At 45.1% G+C, this 18197-nt stretch overlaps 1 pseudogene; it reads left to right on the forward strand.

The window, feature by feature from the left end:
• The first annotated feature begins 1259 nt into the window (after positions 1–1259).
• LOC147723086 (uncharacterized) overlaps positions 1260–18197 on the forward strand; it is a 53065-nt pseudogene continuing 36127 nt past the window's right edge.

Genomic DNA, 18197 nt, shown 5'->3' on the forward strand with positions numbered 1-18197 from the left:
CAGCAAAGTCTTTAAGCATAGGACTATTACAGTGCGGTCCTTGCCGAGCTGCAAAATTACAAAAGCCATTTATCACTCCAGGCACAATATTTCAGCTTTCAATTAGTGAAATACCAACTCAAGCCAACCTGAAATGAGTAAAAGCAACCCCTGACACAGTGTTTCGCTCTAATTAGAGCTCTTCAGAGAGGTATAGCTTTCATCATTTGGAAAAAAAACCTGTTCTGAACCAATGAAAAGTGTTATTTTCAGGTCACATGACCCGGCGCGCTTACGTAGCGCGATCGTATGCGCTCGGGTGCTTCCGGGTGCGCCTACGACGTGCGTATCACGCGGACCCGGCTACGCGATACGTCACAATGATGTTTTCGTTCGCGGCAATAGCGCAAACGGGACGCTCACCGGTACGCGCACCGGGGCGTGCCGCAAGACTGCGCTTTTTGGTGCGCACACCGGTACGCGCACTGGGAGCTCTCCAGGGCAAAAAAAAAATGAATATACATAAAAAAATAGTATTACATAAATATACAATATAGGATTCATTATAAAAAATATTATATTTGATAGCAATAGAAATTTGCTATTAAAAAACCATTGAAATTCACTGCAAAAAAAACATAGGTTTGAGGCCCTATATATAGTTAGGAATTAGCATTTACAAAACCTATGGAATTCACAGAAAAAAAACAGTTATAGTTAGGAATCAGCATTTAAAAAACCTATTAAATTCACTGAAAAAACCATAGGTTTGACACCAGTTATTGTTAGCTGGAAATTTTACTGACATAAAACCATTGAAATTCCCACGTTATACCTAGAGTTCTCTCCTTCTTTTTTGCATAATCATTTTACAGTGTTTTTAATAAAACTTATCGTGACTGTATGAATTCTCCTCTTTAAATATTCGTGCTATCCCCTGCTCCTGCACTTTTAATAGGAGCGCTCAGGCTCACCTTTATTTACTTTTTCTCCACACTGCACCAGGGTCACGGGGGACAGGCACCGGCCGATTGGGAGCTGGTGGCACTGCGGGGCTCGGTGGGACTGACTTTGGTGGCCATCTTTGGAGGAGCAGGTTGCTGCTCTAGTGGCTGCAGGCAGCATCGGACACGACACGCGAAAGCGATTAAAAAGAGACTGTCCTTCTACGCGTACGCGGTAGCAGACGTGCCTTTCCGCTCCAAAGGAGCGCCTAAGGAAAGCCCGTCTGTGCCCGTCCATGCCAGGCTGGGCTAGGACAGGGCTGGGGGGCTTTAGCGATGGGATCAGCGTTTAAGGATCAGATAAGCTACAGCAGGAAACGGTTGTGGGAGCTTAGAGGAAGCACTCTCATTGGCTGCCCTACTACGAGGCTGTTAGAGGAGGTAAGGATTCCTTGCTCTATCTGTAAAGATATAGGGCCAGGTCCTAGTAAAATAAAATTGTACTCTTTTTTCCTGTTAAACTGCCGCTCTCTGCCTAGGCACGGGGCTGAAATCCGCCTCCTTTTGGAGGAGCAACATCAATATGTTCTATTCCTGACTGAGACTTGGCTCACAGAGACATCTGGGCCTGATATTGTTCAGGCTCTTCCGCTTAGCTACTCCATCTGCAGGCAGGACCGACAAATAGGAGGAGTGGCTATTATTTTCAAAAACTCCTTTGTCTGTCGTACATCTGAGAGCACTCTCGTAGATTGCGAGAGTTTAGGCTTCTCCATTTCCTTCCCTCCTACCTGTACCTTCTCTGGTATTCTTGTCTATAGGCCTCCGGGCGACCATTACGGTTTCTGTAATAACCTTTTGGATAAGATCACTCTCTCCATTAGTAGTGCCTCCAACTTTTCCATCTTAGGCGACCTCAATATTCACCTTGATGAAGTCGAGGCACCTGCAACTCAGTGCCTGCTAGATACCTTGGGGGTAGTACAACTTCAGCAAATTGTTTCTGGCTCGACACATATAGGAGGTCATTTATTAGATCATTTTTTTACTAATCTTGATAGTATCATCTGCAACGCGCCCACTTTTGTCCCTTGGTCTGACCATGCACTGCTCTCATTTGTCTGGTCACCACTGGATGATACTCACACAGTGAGCCTCTCAAAAAAACGTACTCGAACCTGGTCTAAGCTATCAGTGGAGGAGTGGGAGGTGGCCTTGAGGAGGTCTTTCCCACCTCTTCTGGATGATCCCATCCTTGCTAATGAGGCGTTAAATAATTGGTTGGAGTCTACATTAGACTGTATCTTTCCCAAGAAAGAGGTCCGTCATCGGACGGGCCCTAATAAAAAACCTTGGTATTCATGGGAAATTAAGCAAGTGAAACAACAATGTAAACAGGCAGAGAGGAAATGGAGGAAAGACTTTTCTCCCCTCGCCAAAGAGGAATATAAATGCGTGCTCAGACGGTATAAAAACCAATTGAAAAACGCTCAATCTGCATACTTCCAAGATAAAATCTCGGAAGCATCCAATAGGCCTAGGGAAATTTTTAAAATATTTCAAGAATTGACTACCCCTCCCCAGGTTATTGTGACTGGACCTGATCCCCTGAAACGTTGAGAAGACCTGGCAGACTTTTTTGCCGCTAAGGTAACTAACATCTATGCTGGCTTTGCACCATCTGTTCAGCTCCCCAGTAGCAAGGAGGACGAGCTGACGTCCGAGGAGCCTACTCCTGGGGCTGCAGGCTGTCTTGATGCGTTCCCGCTGCTGGACCTGGCTACTGCTGAACGACTCCTTAGCAATTTAAAATCAGGATCCCCTTTGGATATTGCGCCGCCTTCTGCCCTCAAACAGGTGTCTGGGATGGTCTGTCCTGCCATAATGCATGTCATCAATGCATCTTTGGAGTCGGGAGTAGTGCCCCCCACCTGGAAGTTGGCGAAAGTTAAGGCCCTTTTGAAAAAATCTAATTTGGACCCTGAAGACCTGGCCAACTACAGGCCGATTTCACTGCTACCTGGAATCAGTAAAATTGCTGAAAAGCATGTTAATCATGTACTCTCCTCGTTTATAGAAACTACAGGAGCCCTTCATCCATCCCAGGCGGGATTTAGAGCCAATCAGGGGACCGAGACTGCATTGGTGGCAGTGGTGGAGGCGACCAGGAGTATTGTGGATGCCGGAGGCTGCGCGGCGGTCGTCCTTTTGGACCTCAGCGCAGCCTTCGACACGGTTAATCATCCCCTCCTGCTCCATCATCTCCGCCTTGCTGGAGTTTCTGGAAGGGCCCTTAAATGGATCCAGTCTTTCTTGTCAGAGAGATTTTACTCCGTTTTTGAGGAGGAGGCGTCATCTAGCCAGCTCCAACTGTATCCCGGCATTCCCCAGGGATCCTCTCTCAGTCCTACCATGTTTAACATCTACATGAGACCACTGCCTGAGGTGGTACTTCCCTGGGGAATTCAGCTTGTCACTTACGCTGATGATACTCAGTTGGTCGTGTCCCTAGTAAGGGACGACGCCATAGGCTGAGAGATCAGCTATCTGACCCCTTGCCTTACTAAAGTGCTGGAGTGGATGACCTCCTCCTTCTTAAAATTAAATGGGTCCAAAACATACATTATGCTTCTGGGTTATAAAGCTCCCATTAACATAGACCCTTGGTGGCCGAACTGTCTGGGTCCTCCACCCCCCCCTCCCCCCCCCAAGAACCAGATAAAGAGTCTGGAGGTATGGCTTGACTCCTCCTTGGGATTTGAAGTACAAGCAAAGAAGGTGGCGGCAACCTGTTACGGATTGATTAGGGTCCTCAGGAAGGTCCTTATTCTTCTTCCATTTGAGGCCAGACGTATGCTAGTTCAGTCGCTGATTCTCTCGCGGCTGGACTATGCAAATGCTGTCTATTTTGGGGCCCCAGTAGCATCCATTCATACATTGCAAGTGGTGCAGAACTGTGCAGCTCGGCTGCTTATGAATGTACCCAGACGCAGCTCGGCGAGGGATGCATTGCGACAATTGCATTGGCTGCCGATTCATGAAAGAATCACGTTTAAAATCCTGGGCATGGCACTCAAGACAATCTGGAACGACGGCCCCAAGATTCTTCTTCCCCTGTTCCGTTCACATCGATCTCTCAGATCCCTTAGGTCCAATCAGCGTAATCTGCTGGTTGTACCTAGGGTGAAGTGAGCCCGAATGGGTGGTCGCCAGCTCTCTTTCTTGGCAGCCAAATGCTGGAACAACCTCCCTGACAACATCAGGCTTGAAAGTAACCATCTCACCTTCAGGAAGCGATTAAAGACACTTCTGTTTCAGTGAATGTCTTGTTCAGTCTTGTGGTCTAACAGCGCTGGGATGCCCTAGGGTAGCCATGCGCTATAGAAATGAGTATTCACTCATTCATTCATTCATAATTTATGCGTCACTCTATGCCTGAAAGGGTTTTGTTTTGACTTAATACTGGGTGATCCCTTATGTCTGGACAAAACTATACCTCTCTGAAGAGCTCTAATTAGAGCAAAACACTGTGTCAGGGGTTGCTTTTACTCATTTCAGGTTGGCTTGAGTTGGTATTTCTCTAATTCAAAGCTGTAATATTGTGCCTGTAGTGATAAATGGCTTTTGTAATTTTGCAGCTCGGCAAGGACAGCACTGTACTAGTCCTATGCTTTAAGACTTTGCTGTATAAATTGCAAAAGACTTTGGGCCAGATGTAGGAGCCCTAATACCAGTCGGTAACGGGCGAATTCAGCCGTTACCTACCGGTATTAGGGTTTCCAGATGTAGGGGGCCTATATTTTACCGATTCTGTAAAGTTACCGAATCGGTAAATTTACAGAATCGGTAAAATACCGAATCGGTATATTTACCGAATCGGAAAAACCACATGTAGGTGGCAATCCTAAGAGTGCCACAGGCCCTTAAAAATCGGTATTTTACCACCCAATCCTATTGGGTGGTAAAATACCGAATTCAGGTGTGCATGCACATATGTGCATGCACACCTGTGCAATGTGACACACAGACATGCCCCTAGTGCATGTCTGTGTTGCCACATTGCACACAAGTCCAGAATTGGGGTGCTAGAGGGTGTCAAAGTGACACCCCCTGCACCCTTGCAGGATTCGGTATTTACCGATTCTGTAAATACCGAATCTGTATTTCACATTGATTCCTATGGGCTTCAAGGCCCATAGGAATCAATGGGAAATACAGATTCGGTATTTACAGAATCGGTAAATACCGACTCTTACAGATTCTGTAACTTTTTTACCTCCATCTGCCTCCTTCCAATTTACCGACTTTTAAATACCGAATCGGTATGACTCGGTATTTAAAAGTCGGTAAATCGGATTTACCTACATCTGGCCCTTTGTCATTTTCTATCTCGGCGTAGATAGCACTGTGCTAATCCTATGCTTAAAAACTTTGATAGAAAAGCAGACATTTGAGGTGAGCAGATCTCGAGTGTCGCTGGTGTTGAGAGTGCTCTAACAGGGGCTGCTTTCCACCTAAACTTGAGAACTACCCGGAGTTCTCTCCTTCTTTTTTGCATAATGTATGCGTCACTCTATGCCTGAAAGGGTTTTGTTTTGACTTAATACTGGGTGCTCCCTTATGTCTGGACATAGCTATACCTCTCTGAAGAGCTCTAATTTTATAGCAAAACACTGTGTCAGGGGTTGCTCTTACTCATTTCAGGTTGGCTTGAGTTGGTATTTCACTAATTCAAAGCTGTAATATTGTGCCTGGAGTGATAAATGGCTTTTGTAATTTTGCAGCTCGGCAAGGACAGCACTGTACTAGTCCTATGCTTAAAGACTTTGCTGTATAAATTGCAAAAGACTTTGTCATTTTCTATCTCTGCGTGGATAGCACTGTGTTTAATCCTATGCTTAAAAACTTAGATAGAAAAACAGACATTTGAGGTGAGCAGATCTAGAGTGTCGCTGGTGTTGAGAGTGCTCTTACAGGGGTGGCTTTCCACCTAAACTTGAGAACTACCCAGAGTTCTCTCCTTCTTTTTTGCATAATTTATGCGTCACTCTATGCCTGAAAGGGTTTTGTTTTGACTTAATACTGGGTGCTCCCTTATGTCTGGACAAAGCTATACCTCTCTGAAGAGCTCTAATTAGAGCGAAACACTGTGTCAGGGGTTGCTTTTACTCATTTCAGGTTGGCTTGAGTTGGTATTTCACTAATTCAAAGCTGTAATATTGTGCCTGGAGTGATAAATGGCTTTTGTAATTTTGCAGCTCGGCAAGGACAGCACTGTACTAGTCCTATGCTTAAAGACTTTGCTGTTTAAATTGCAAAAGACTTTGTCATTTTCTATCTCGGCGTGGATAGCATTGTGCTAATCCTATACTTAAAAACTTTGATAGAAAAACAGACATTTGAGGTGAGCAGATCTAGAGTGCCGCTGGTGTTGAGAGTGCTCTAACAGGGGCTGCTTTCCACCTAAACTTGAGAACTACCCAGAGTTCTCTCCTTCTTTTTTGCATAATGTATGCGTCACTCTATGCCTGAAAGGGTTTTGTTTTGACTTAATACTGGGTGCTCCCTTATGTCTGGACAAAGCTATACCTCTCTGAAGAGCTCTAATTACAGCAAAACACTGTGTTAGGGGTTGATTTTACTCATTTCAGGTAGGCTTGAGTTGGTATTTCACTAATTCAAAGCTGTAATATTGTGCCTGGAGTGATAAATGGCTTTTGTAATTTTGCAGCTTGGCAAGGACAGCACTGTACTAGTCCTATGCTTAAAGACTTTGCTGTATAAATTGCAAAAGACTTTGTCATTTTCTATCTCGGCGTGGATAGGACTGTGTTTAATCCTATGCTTAAAAACTTTGATAGAAAAACAGACATTTGAGGTGAGCAGATCTAGAGTGTTGCTGGTGTTGAGAGTGCTCTTACAGTGGCTGCTTTCCACCTAAACTTGAGAACTACCCAGAGTTCTCTCCTTCTTTTTTGCATAATTTATGCGTCACTCTATGCCTGAAAGGGTTTTGTTTTGACTTAATACTGGGTGCTCCCTTATGTCTGGACAAAGCTATACCTCTCTGAAGAGATCTAATTAGAGCGAAACACTGTGTCAGGGGTTGCTTTTACTCATTTCAGGTTGGCTTGAGTTGGTATTTCACTAATTCAAAGCTGTAATATTGTGCCTGGAGTGATAAATGGCTTTTGTAATTTTGCAGCTCGGCAAGGACAGCACTGTACTAGTCCTATGCTTAAAGACTTTGCTGTATAAATTGCAAAAGACTTTGTCATTTTCTATCTCGGCGTGGATAGCACTGTGCTAATCCTATGCTTAAAAACTTTGATAGAAAAACACACATTTGAGGTGAGCAGATCTAGAGTGTAGCTGGTGTTGAGAGTGCTCTAACAGGGGCTGCTTTCCACCTAAACTTGAGAACTACCCAGAGTTATCTCCTTCTTTTTTGCATAATTTATGCGTCACTATATGCCTGAAAGGGTTTTGTTTTGACTTAATACTGGGTGCTCCCTTATGTCTGGACAAAGCTATACCTCTCTGAAGAGCTCTAATTAGAGCGAAACACTGTGTCAGGGGTTGCTTTTACTCATTTCAGGTTGGCTTGAGTTGGTATTTCACTAATTCAAAGCTGTAATATTGTGCCTGGAGTGATAAATGGCTATTGTAATTTTGCAGCTCGGCAAGGACAGCACTGTAGTCCTATGCTTAAAGACTTTGCTGTATAAATTGCAAAAGACTTTGTCATTTTCTATCTCTGCGTGGATAGCACTGTGCTAATCCTATGCTTAAAAACTTTCATAGAAAAACAGACATTTGAGGTGAGCAGATCTAGAGTGTCACTGGTGTTGAGAGTGCTCTAACAGGGTCTGTTTTCCACCTAAACTTGAGAACTACCCAGAGTTCTCTCCTTTTTTTCCATAATTTATGCGTCACTCTATGTCTGAAAGTTTTTTTTTGTTGAGATTTTATATATATATATATATATATATATATTCACAGAAAAAACCATAGGTTATAGTGGATATATAGTTAGGAATTTGCATTTACAAAACCTTGAAAATTCAATGAAAAAACCATAGGTTATAGGCCATATATAGTTAGGAATTAGCATTTACAAAACCTTATTTTACTCGCATAAAACCATTGAAATTCCATATATAGTTAGCTAACTATAAGCGCTAACTATATATCGCGCACCCGCAATCCACTGCTGATGATGTCACATATTACATCATTCATGACATGGTCAGTGACATCACTGATGACATCACTGATCACAACATCCAATGATTGTATGTGTCTGTAAAGTTTAAATATGTTTCACATATTGAAGAATGAGTGGATGTATAAGTGTCTGGATGAAGAATTTAGTAGGTGCATGACTGACTGTATGAGTGAGTGATTAAATGTGTCTCACTGAGTACATGGGTTAGTGACTAAACTGTCTTAATTCGTGCATCAGTATGTTTGATGTTGTGTAAGCTGCTGCATGTGTTGATCAGTAGCTATAAGAGTGGCCATATGGGTTATTGATTGGTTGCCCAAATATTTGAATGGGAGGCTGAGTGTGTGTGTGGGTGGCTGGGAGGTGCGTGACTCTGTGCATAGATGTATAAGCAGTTGATTCACTAGGAGTATGAGTTCAAGAGTGCATGTGGAAACAGCTATATGGGCGGTTGACTGTGCATGGGTGTGTTGGTGAGTGAATGGATTTCTCATTGCTACATGTGCAAGTAAGTACGTATGTAAAACACAATACATGTGAGAGTTGAGATATATAAATAACTGAACATAAGAGCCAGTGAATGTGTGAGTGGCTGTATCGATCACTGTGAGCTTGTATCAGGGATTATATAAGAGAGTAAATATGTGTTATTATATGTTTGAATAAGTAAGATGTGTATAACTGTATAGTTGAGGAAATGGAGGTGTGATTGATTCTTTGCATGACTGACTAGGTGTGTGAGTAACTCCATGGATGAGTGACAGTCTGTGAGTGTCTGTTTATACTGAGTGTATGTAAGGTTATATTAGAGTCTGAAGAGGTTCATTGTATTATCACATGAGTGATGTGATCAGTGATGACAAATGAGATGTCATCAGTGATGTCATTTGAGTTGTCATCAGTGATGTCATTTGAGATGTCATCATTGATATCATTTGAGTTGTCATCAGTGATGTCATTTGAGATGTCATCAGTGATGTCATCAGTGATGTCACTGACCATGTCATGAATGATGTAATATGTGACATCATCAGCAGTGGATTGCGGGTGCGCGATATATAGTTAGCGCTTATAGTTAGCTAACTATATATGGAATTTCAATGCTTTTATGCGAGTAAAATAAGGTTTTGTAAATGCTAATTCCTAACTATATATGGCCTATAACCTATGGTTTTTTCATTGAATTTTCAAGGTTTTGTAAATGCAAATTCCTAACTATATATCCACTATAACCTATGGTTTTTTCTGTGAATTTCATTGGTTTTTTAATAGCAAATATGAAAAGCTTTAAAATGTCAAGTACGTGATAGATAAAAACATTTTCGTATTTATGCACGCTGATGTGCTTTGAACGCTGCCCCCCCCCTCCCCTCCGTTGTAATCCGTCGTACCTCCTTGTCTCTCCATTTGATTGATTGTTGTCCAAGCATTTACTGTTTTAGAATTGGTTCTCTTTGGATCATTCTCTATTTACAAACAAGCACAAAGTCGCAATACTCTGTTTAGTCTTTGCAGATAGTGAAAAATCGTGTAAAAAAAATAAAAGTAATCGAGCAAAATCAGTAGGCCACTAATTGGATCTCTTTTTGACCTCGCTAAAATAGAAATATTAGGAACAACCCTTCTTGAGAAATACGAAAATAGTGACATGAACTGAGCTCCACACCATGAGGGCTGCAAGACAGCTCGGCTCCATCACCCATCCCGCACAAAATAATGACAAACCCTATGCAAATATTAAAAATATAGACAACACACCAGCAAAGAAACAGGGTAAAACATTTTATTAAAAAACTATTTACATAACGTTGATTTATAAGATGATGTCAGTAGTGGACCGATGTGTGAATAGATCGAAAACAGCACAAGGCTCCAAGATCCGGATAGCAAGCTCCTGGATGTTGGGTGCCATAGTTTAGAGTTCTGAATTTCAGCCTTTTTCAATGCCTGTGCTTTGTTGAATCAAAATGGCGGCTTGACACAAAGCTGACTCAAGCGTTGCTACTGATGCTATGCAGACCAAAACTGGTTTTCAGTTTGTACATTTTTCTAGATTTTTCAATCCAAGTTTGGTTGACTTTGTAGAACGATGGCTTCAGATTTTCAACATACGGTGTGGTGGCGCTGACTGGGAGGGGGCGCTTCGCTCCTGCCCCCTCCCCAAGTAAGATTTTCATACGTGAAAGTACGTTAATGGTTTTGGTCCCTGAGATGCTTCGATGTCACTACCATTCTCAAATAGCATAAGTTCTAGATGTTGGGTGCCATAGTTAAGAGTTCTGAGCAGCGCTTGTAACACTGTCTGAAGCTTATTTCCACCTACTGCAGCTTCACTATTCTCAAAGTAAGTGAGTGTCGTTTGTGGACCTGACTGCATTAGAAAACAATGTGATATAGTACCTCCCTAAACAGCTTGACGGAGGCCCCTGAGGGACGCTGTGATGGCCATGGACTCGGAGAAGACGCTTGGCTCCGACACCCTCCCCAAGTCTTATAGCACTGGTGTAGCCTGAGATCGCCCCCGACATAGGCGGCCGGCTCCCGGCGGTACTTTTTGCCTTTTGATGACTCTTCAATTCTGGACCTTGTCCCACAATCCGTTTGACCTGAAGACAAGCTGTAGTGGGGCGCCCCTTTATCGTTTTAGTTGCCATTCCGCCCGCTTTTGCTACACTGTGCCTCTTCCGCCATTCAGCTGTTTTCCGCCCGCTCTTGCGACTACAGCGTCTCGCTCACCATGTAGTTGAGATGCGCCCGCTCTTGCGGTGCAGCGATAGGCGGCTGCCACAGGACTCTCAAAATGGCGGCCGGCTCTTCGGTTTTGGGCCTGGTCCACTAAAATGGCCCTGGGACACCTTGGAACTCGGACGCTTGTCTGCTAGGGCTTGGGTCCCATTCTCGAAAAGCGTCCCCTCAGCCGTGAAGATTCTACAAAAGTCTTGGGGGCCTCCGACTCCCGCAGGCTTCTGGTGGGGAGCGGCTGCCATGATTGCTCGTGGAATGGCCACGACGGAGCTACGAGATGGTAGTGGTCTCATGCTGACGCCAGCTTTAGTGTGAAACATCCAGAAACACTGTAGACTACCAATTCGATCAGTTCCGGTAGCGCCCCAACATGACCCGGAAGAGAAGAACTTGCCCTCCCCTCTTTGACTGATGGTTCTTGTTGCCTGTCCCCTCTGTTGTCATTTAACAGAACTTTTTGGACTGCTGAAAGGGGTTGTGTTCTGAACGCTGGTTGGTGGAGACATTTAGACTATATTCTTGACCTACGTTGTCGCGTAATGCGTTTTATGACACGCCGCGTTAGCGCACCCGGAAGTGATCCGAGGCGCGGCGCGCAGCGCGTAACGTAAGCATAACAGGTCATGTGACTTGTTAATAAAACTTTTCATTGGTTCATTTTACTTTTGTTAATTTAATGATGAAAAGCTTGGTCTTATGACCTAAAAATTACGCTTTTTATTATTTTCGAACAATATTTTTTTTTCAAACATATGTTATAATATTCCAGGCTAATGTACTTTCCCGGAAAATTTACAACTGTCTTGCAAGTAAAATATATTCCTTTTTCGAGAAAAAGGGCGTTTCTTCCTTCCATGACGGAGCCGTTGAGTAAAAGAGATTCGGCCTGCTGTCTTAGTCGCCGATACGCCTGATTATCAGATTCTTATCGATCACTTTATGTTGCAGACATGAAAAACACAACTGCCCTTGACCATTTATCTTTACTGCGTTCCTACATATTATACCTTTTATCCGTCATGTAATTGGACTGCTTTATTTCACTTGCCTTTTACTGATTCGAAAACAGTCACTAAAAGTAAAAACTTTACAAATGAAAATACTACTACCGTGTTTTGTTTTAAAAACCTTTATTGTGAAAATGTCAGTATACAAATACGGGCCTATAACCACGTGGGCCGGCCACGGAGCAAACTCAAATCGTATATGATGAGGAGACATTTACACTGTAGAAGAACGTAACGAGCGGGCCATTAGGTGACAAGAACAAAGGTGTCTAACAGTTGCGGAATCGGTGGACGTACATTTTGTAATTAAAATACGACAGGGCCACTTACAATAACATTTTCTAGATATACATTTGCGGGCAAAGAGTTACGAGTCCCATTTATACCGGCGCCATTTTGGGCGAGGCCGGGCAGGTCCAAGATATAGTCAAAATGTCTCCACCAACCATCGGCCAGACCAGAACCCCTTTCGGCCCTTTATGTTACAAGATGGTGTCTTCTATTCAGAAAATATTGGTGGCAGCATTTTGAAAGGAAACAGAAACAGCCGTTCTCCTAGTGAGTTTCACATTGTTACATTTAGGAAGAATGTTGAAGAGTAGTATGTGGAAAATCTGAAGCCATTTTTCTACAAACTCTCAATCAGACTTAGATGGAAAAAAAAACCTGAAGAATGTACAAACTGAAAACCAATTTTTGTCTGTATAGCACCAACAGTAACGCTTGAGTCAGCTTTGTGTCAAGCCGCCATTTTCATTCAATCAATAGCGTCCCCCTGCACACATTCAGGGACCTGGTCGTGTCTTTAGATGAAACGCATTGTAGGAAAAGAAGCAGAAAGGAAAAGGAAAAAATTTCCGCCGGACCTAGTGAAGCTGCAGCAGGTGCAAATAAGCTTCAGACAGTCTTACAAGCACTGCTCAGAACTCTCAACTGAGGCACTCAACATCCAGGACTTGCCATTCGGATCTTAGCGCCTTGTATTTTTGTTTTGTTCTTGATGGAGGGGAAACAACAAAAAACAGGCATTGAAAACGGCTCAACTGGAGCAAAAAAAAAATTACTTCTTGGGTGCATTAGGGCATTTATGATTTTCGAATGCCGTATTCATCAGGTTGATGCTCATGTTGCCATAGGACAGCATAGCACCACAGTGTATACAAGTTAACTTCATATGTTCAGATGAGGCAGGTGGCATATTTAGCATTCACCTTCTTTGATCCAGGAGGGATGGAGAAAAACTGCCAGATGAAACTTGAAACTTGGCCATCCAGATCTCGGCGCGTTCGACTCACTGTACCGCAACAGTGACCGCAACTCTGCTGGACACGCCGTCTTTCGGCGCAGCATTGTAGGATGGCCACACCAGTGCGGCAATTTGCTAGACACCACCTCGGTGCCATCCGGATCTCGGCGCGTTCGAGTCACTGTACCGCAACAGTGACCGCAATTCAGCTGGACACGCCGTCTTTCGGCGCAGCATTGTAGGATGGCCACACCAGTGCGGCAATTTGCTGGACACCACCTCGGTGCCATCCAGATCTCGGCGCGTTCATTCATTCAATAGCGTCCCCCTGCACACATTCAGGGACCTGGTCGTGTCTTCAGAAGAAACGCATTGTAGGAAAAGAAGCACAAAGGAAAAGGCAACAAGTTCCGCCGGACCTAGTGAAGCTGCAGCAGGTGCAAATAAGCTTCAGACAGTTCTACAAGCACTTCTCAGAAATCTCAACTGAGGCACTCAACATCCAGGACTTGCCATTCGGATCTTGGCGCCTTGTGCTGGTTCCGACCTATTGACACATCAGTCCACTACTGACATCACCTCATAAGCCAACGGGGCACCCCACGCCGACTTCCGGCGCAGCATTGTAGGATGGCCACACCAGTGCAGCCACTTGCTGGACACCACCTCGGTGCCATCCGGATCTCAGCGCGTTCGAGTCACTGTGCCAGAAGAGTAACCGGAACTCAGCTGAACACGCCGTCTTTCGGCGCAGCATTGTAGGATGGCCACACCAGTACGGCAATTTGCTGGACACCACCTCGGCGCCATCCGGATCTCGGCGCGTTCGAGTCACTGTACCGCAACAGTGACCGCAATTCAGCTGGACACGCCGTCTTTCGGCGCAGCATTGTAGGATGGCCACACCAGTGCGGCAATTTGCTGGACACCACCTCGGTGCCATCCGGATCTCGGCGCGTTGTGCTGCCTTCGGCCTATTCGCACATCGGTCCGCTACTGACGCCGCCTCACGTGCCAACGGATTTTCTACGCTTTTTGTAGCCCTATGTCGCATAACAGGTCATGTGACTTGTTTATAAAACTTTTCATTGGTTCATTTTACTTTTGGTTTCCTAAAGATGGAAGGCTTGGTCATATGACCTAAAAATAACACTTTTCATTGGTTTAGAACATTTTTTTTTCCCAAACGATGAAAGCCCCACCTTGTTTCTGGATCATTCAGACTGAAGCTGGCGTCAGCATGAGAGCACCACCATCTCGTGGCTCCGTCGTGGTCATTCCGCGAGCAATCATGGCAGCCGCTCCCCACCGGAAGCCTGCGGGAGTCGGGGGCCCCCAAGACTTTTATACAATCTTCACGGCTGAGGGGACGCTTTTCGAGAATGGAGCCCAAGCCCTAGCAGGCAAGCGTCCGACTTCCAAGGTGTCCCAGGGCCATTTCAGTGGACCAGGCCCAAAACCGAAGAGCCGTCCGCCATTTTGACAGCCATGTGGCAGCCGCCTATCGCTGCACTGCAAGAGTGGGAGCAACTCCACAACATGGTGAGCGAGACGCTGTGGCCGCAAGAGCGAGCGCAACTCAGCTAGATGGCCGCCACCTGGGGAGACCCGTTCACGCCGCCTCCCCCCCCCCCCCCCCCGGGCCGCCGCACGCCAATTTTCGGAGCAGCATTGTAGGATACCAAAACCAGTGCGGCAGTTTACTGGACATCACCTGGGTGCCTGTCGTACATGTTGTGTCAGCCATGTGACACTGGACACAGACCGCTACTGACGAGGCCTCCCCCCGCACCACCCGGGACGCCCCACGCTGTTTTTCTGTGCTGCATTGTAGGATCCCTAAACCAGTGCGGCACCCAGGCGACATCACCTGGGTGCCGTCCAGAACTCTGCACGTTGTGCTGCCTTGGGACTATTCGCACAACAGACCGCTACTGACGAGGCCTCCCCCCGCCCCACCCGGGACGCCCCACGCCAATTTTCGGAGCAGCATTGTAGGATCCCTAAACCAGTGCGGCACCCAGGCGACATCACCTGGGTGCCGTCCAGAACTCTGCACGTTGTGCTGCCTTGGGACTATTCGCACAAAAGACAGCTTCTAACCATTGTTGCTTTTTGTGTTAATAAATGTTTAAATGTTTTTAGTTTTTGTTCTGTTCATTATCGTTAAAAGTTAATAAAGTTTTATAACCTTAATTTGTTGGAGTGTTATCTATTTTTTGAAAAACGGGTGAATGGGGCCTTGAATCGGGTTATTGTCATGTGTGGGCTTTGGAAGTGTGCTGCTGCAGGATCGGACATTTCAAACTCAAATGCACGTTCTTTTTCTTACCTTTCCGAAGCATGGAGCGCAATAGCAAGCAGAGAAAGGGTGATGCACGTGTTGAACACTACCTGACCTGGCAAGTTGCTGGCAGTGCCCCCCCGCCCGCTCCTGAAAGAGGGCACACACACACCGCCGCCCCGAGTACTTCAGAAATCTTTAAAAGACCATGCGCTTGTTCATGAGGCTTAAATGGTTTATCACCTCTTCTAGAACCCCTACATCGACCCTCTGACGTTTCATGGAAAAATTACCATGTAACACAATACCAAGCCCTATCAGCTGAAACCCCCAAGGAATCGTGGGGCATATTAGCAAGGGGGTTTATCTCCCCTTTTTTGGCTTTAAAAACCATGAAAGCGGAGATAAAATTATTTCCCTATTATCAAGCTGTCGCTAACACCAGTTAGTGACACCTAAAAGGAGATAGCGACCATCTTGGGCCCGGCTTTGCATGTCAGTGATACTTATCACTAATGACATGCAAAGTGGCGTGCCAAGATGTTAGCGACTGGAAACAGTCCCTAACATCGCTACCTTCTATTACCAACTTTTGGAGATATTCGCACTAAGCGCGAATATCTCCAAAAGCTAACACCTGCCCTGAGCAGGTTTTAGCCATGTTATCCAATGGGAGGTGGATAACATGGCTAAGAGCATTAGGTCGATAATACATGAATATCGCTGACTTTTCTGCGATAATAGCAAGGTTTATCTGCGATAAAAATCGCCGATGTGCGGCGATAATTTTTGTCTCTAAACAAGTTATAGACAAAAATTATCGCTAGTTGTTAGTAATATGCCCCCGGGTTTTTGCTTGCAGAAATCGGGAGGCGGGAGACTAGCACTGAAATCAGTACTCACACGCCTGAATCAGGAGGATTGGCATGTCTGAATTCTCTACAGCTGGGGCCATAAACTACATCCGCAGGGGTAGGTGATAGCCTGGGACCAGCCTGGCATCTAAAATGGCTGCCGTGCACGACAAAATTGTGGCATTCGAAAAAAGGCAAGATGGCGCAGCCGCTGGAAGAGATGTATCAACATATATCAGCCTCCTCAGCCACCCTCAGGAAACATAGGGGATTAGGATACGTCTCCCGCACCCCCTTATACCTAGTAATTTAATTTACGAAGCACAAAATGGCGAATTCCCGTTTCGCTACCAGTTTGCGGCCCAGTTCGCGGCCCGTGAAGCGCTTCTACCGTGAAAAATCATTTTTTTTTTATTTTCCCCACGGGACCCTTTAATAACCCCAACAACATTCCTAGGGGGTCAAGAGGGGGATACCTTGCCCCCTTTCATTAAATTCCCCCTTAGTTTTTCACCTTTTCTTCTCTCTCGATCCTACCGAGAGACAAGATGGCGGCCGCTCCGGACTGTCACGCAGCAAAAAAAAAAAAAAAGCTCACGCACAGCCGCTGGAAGAGATGTATCAACATATATCAGCCTCCTCACCCACCCTCAGGAAACATAGGGGATTAGGATACGTCTCCCGTACCCACTTATAACTAGTAATTTAATTTACGAAGCACAAAATGGCGAATTCCCGTTTCGCTACCAGTTTGCGGCCCAGTTCGCGGCCCGTGAAGCGCTTCTACCGTGAAAAATCATTTTTTTTTTCTTTTCCCCACGGGTCCCTTTAATAACCCCAACAACATTCCTAGGGGGTCAAGAGGGGGATACCTTGCCCCCTTTCATTAAATTCACCCTTCGTTTTTCACCTCTTCTTCTCTCTCGATCCTACCGAGAGACAAGATGGCGGCCGCTCCGGACTGTCACGCAGCAAAAAAAAAAAAAAAGCTCACGCACAGCCGCTGGAAGAGATGTATCAACATATATCAGCCTCCTCACCCACCCTCAGGAAACATAGGGGATTAGGATACGTCTCCCGTACCCACTTATAACTAGTAATTTAATTTACGAAGCACAAAATGGCGAATTCCCGTTTCGCTACCAGTTTGCGGCCCAGTTCGCGGCCCGTGAAGCGCTTCTACCGTGAAAAATCATTTTTTTTATCTTTTCCCCACGGGTCCCTTTAATAACCCCAACAGCATTCCTAGGGGGTCAAAAGGGGGATACCTTGCCCCCTTTCATTAAATTCACCCTTCGTTTTTCACCTCTTCTTCTCTCTCGATCCTACCGAGAGACAAGATGGCGGCCGCTCCGGACTGTTTAGAATGTTGACAGACACCGGAGAGCCAATCAGCTTTCTGCGCGCAAAGTTCCGATAAGCGAAAAGTAAGCGGACCGGATCGCTGCCCAGAGCGCTGTTACAGATATATATCTTGATTTAAACGTTAATTTCTCAAAAACTACTGGAGCACATATATTGAGACCTAGCAAAGGCACATCGGGCTAACAGTCCCTACAATTTTGCCAAGTTTCGTGCAAATCCATTCAGCCGTTCGAGCTAAAAGTGAGTCCAACCGCCCTATGGAAATTAACATGGGAAAAACGCGTTTTGGGACCCCCTTTTTTCTCAGCCCCCCCTTGACGAAACCCCACCAAATTTTCAGGAGCTGCTCAGAAACAAAATGTGCCATTTTCCTGAAAATTTCAGCCGATTCCATCCACAAACGCCAAAGTTATTAGACATAGAATTTTCAAAAGTCCCATAGGGAATTAATCCTAACTATATATACCTACTGGCGATAGCCAGTAGGTAATATATATATATATATATATATATATATATATATATATATATATATATATATATAT

This window comes from Lissotriton vulgaris, chromosome 4_1, assembly GCF_964263255.1.
Source record: "Lissotriton vulgaris chromosome 4_1, aLisVul1.2, whole genome shotgun sequence".
NCBI classification, from domain to species: Eukaryota; Metazoa; Chordata; class Amphibia; order Caudata; family Salamandridae; genus Lissotriton; species Lissotriton vulgaris.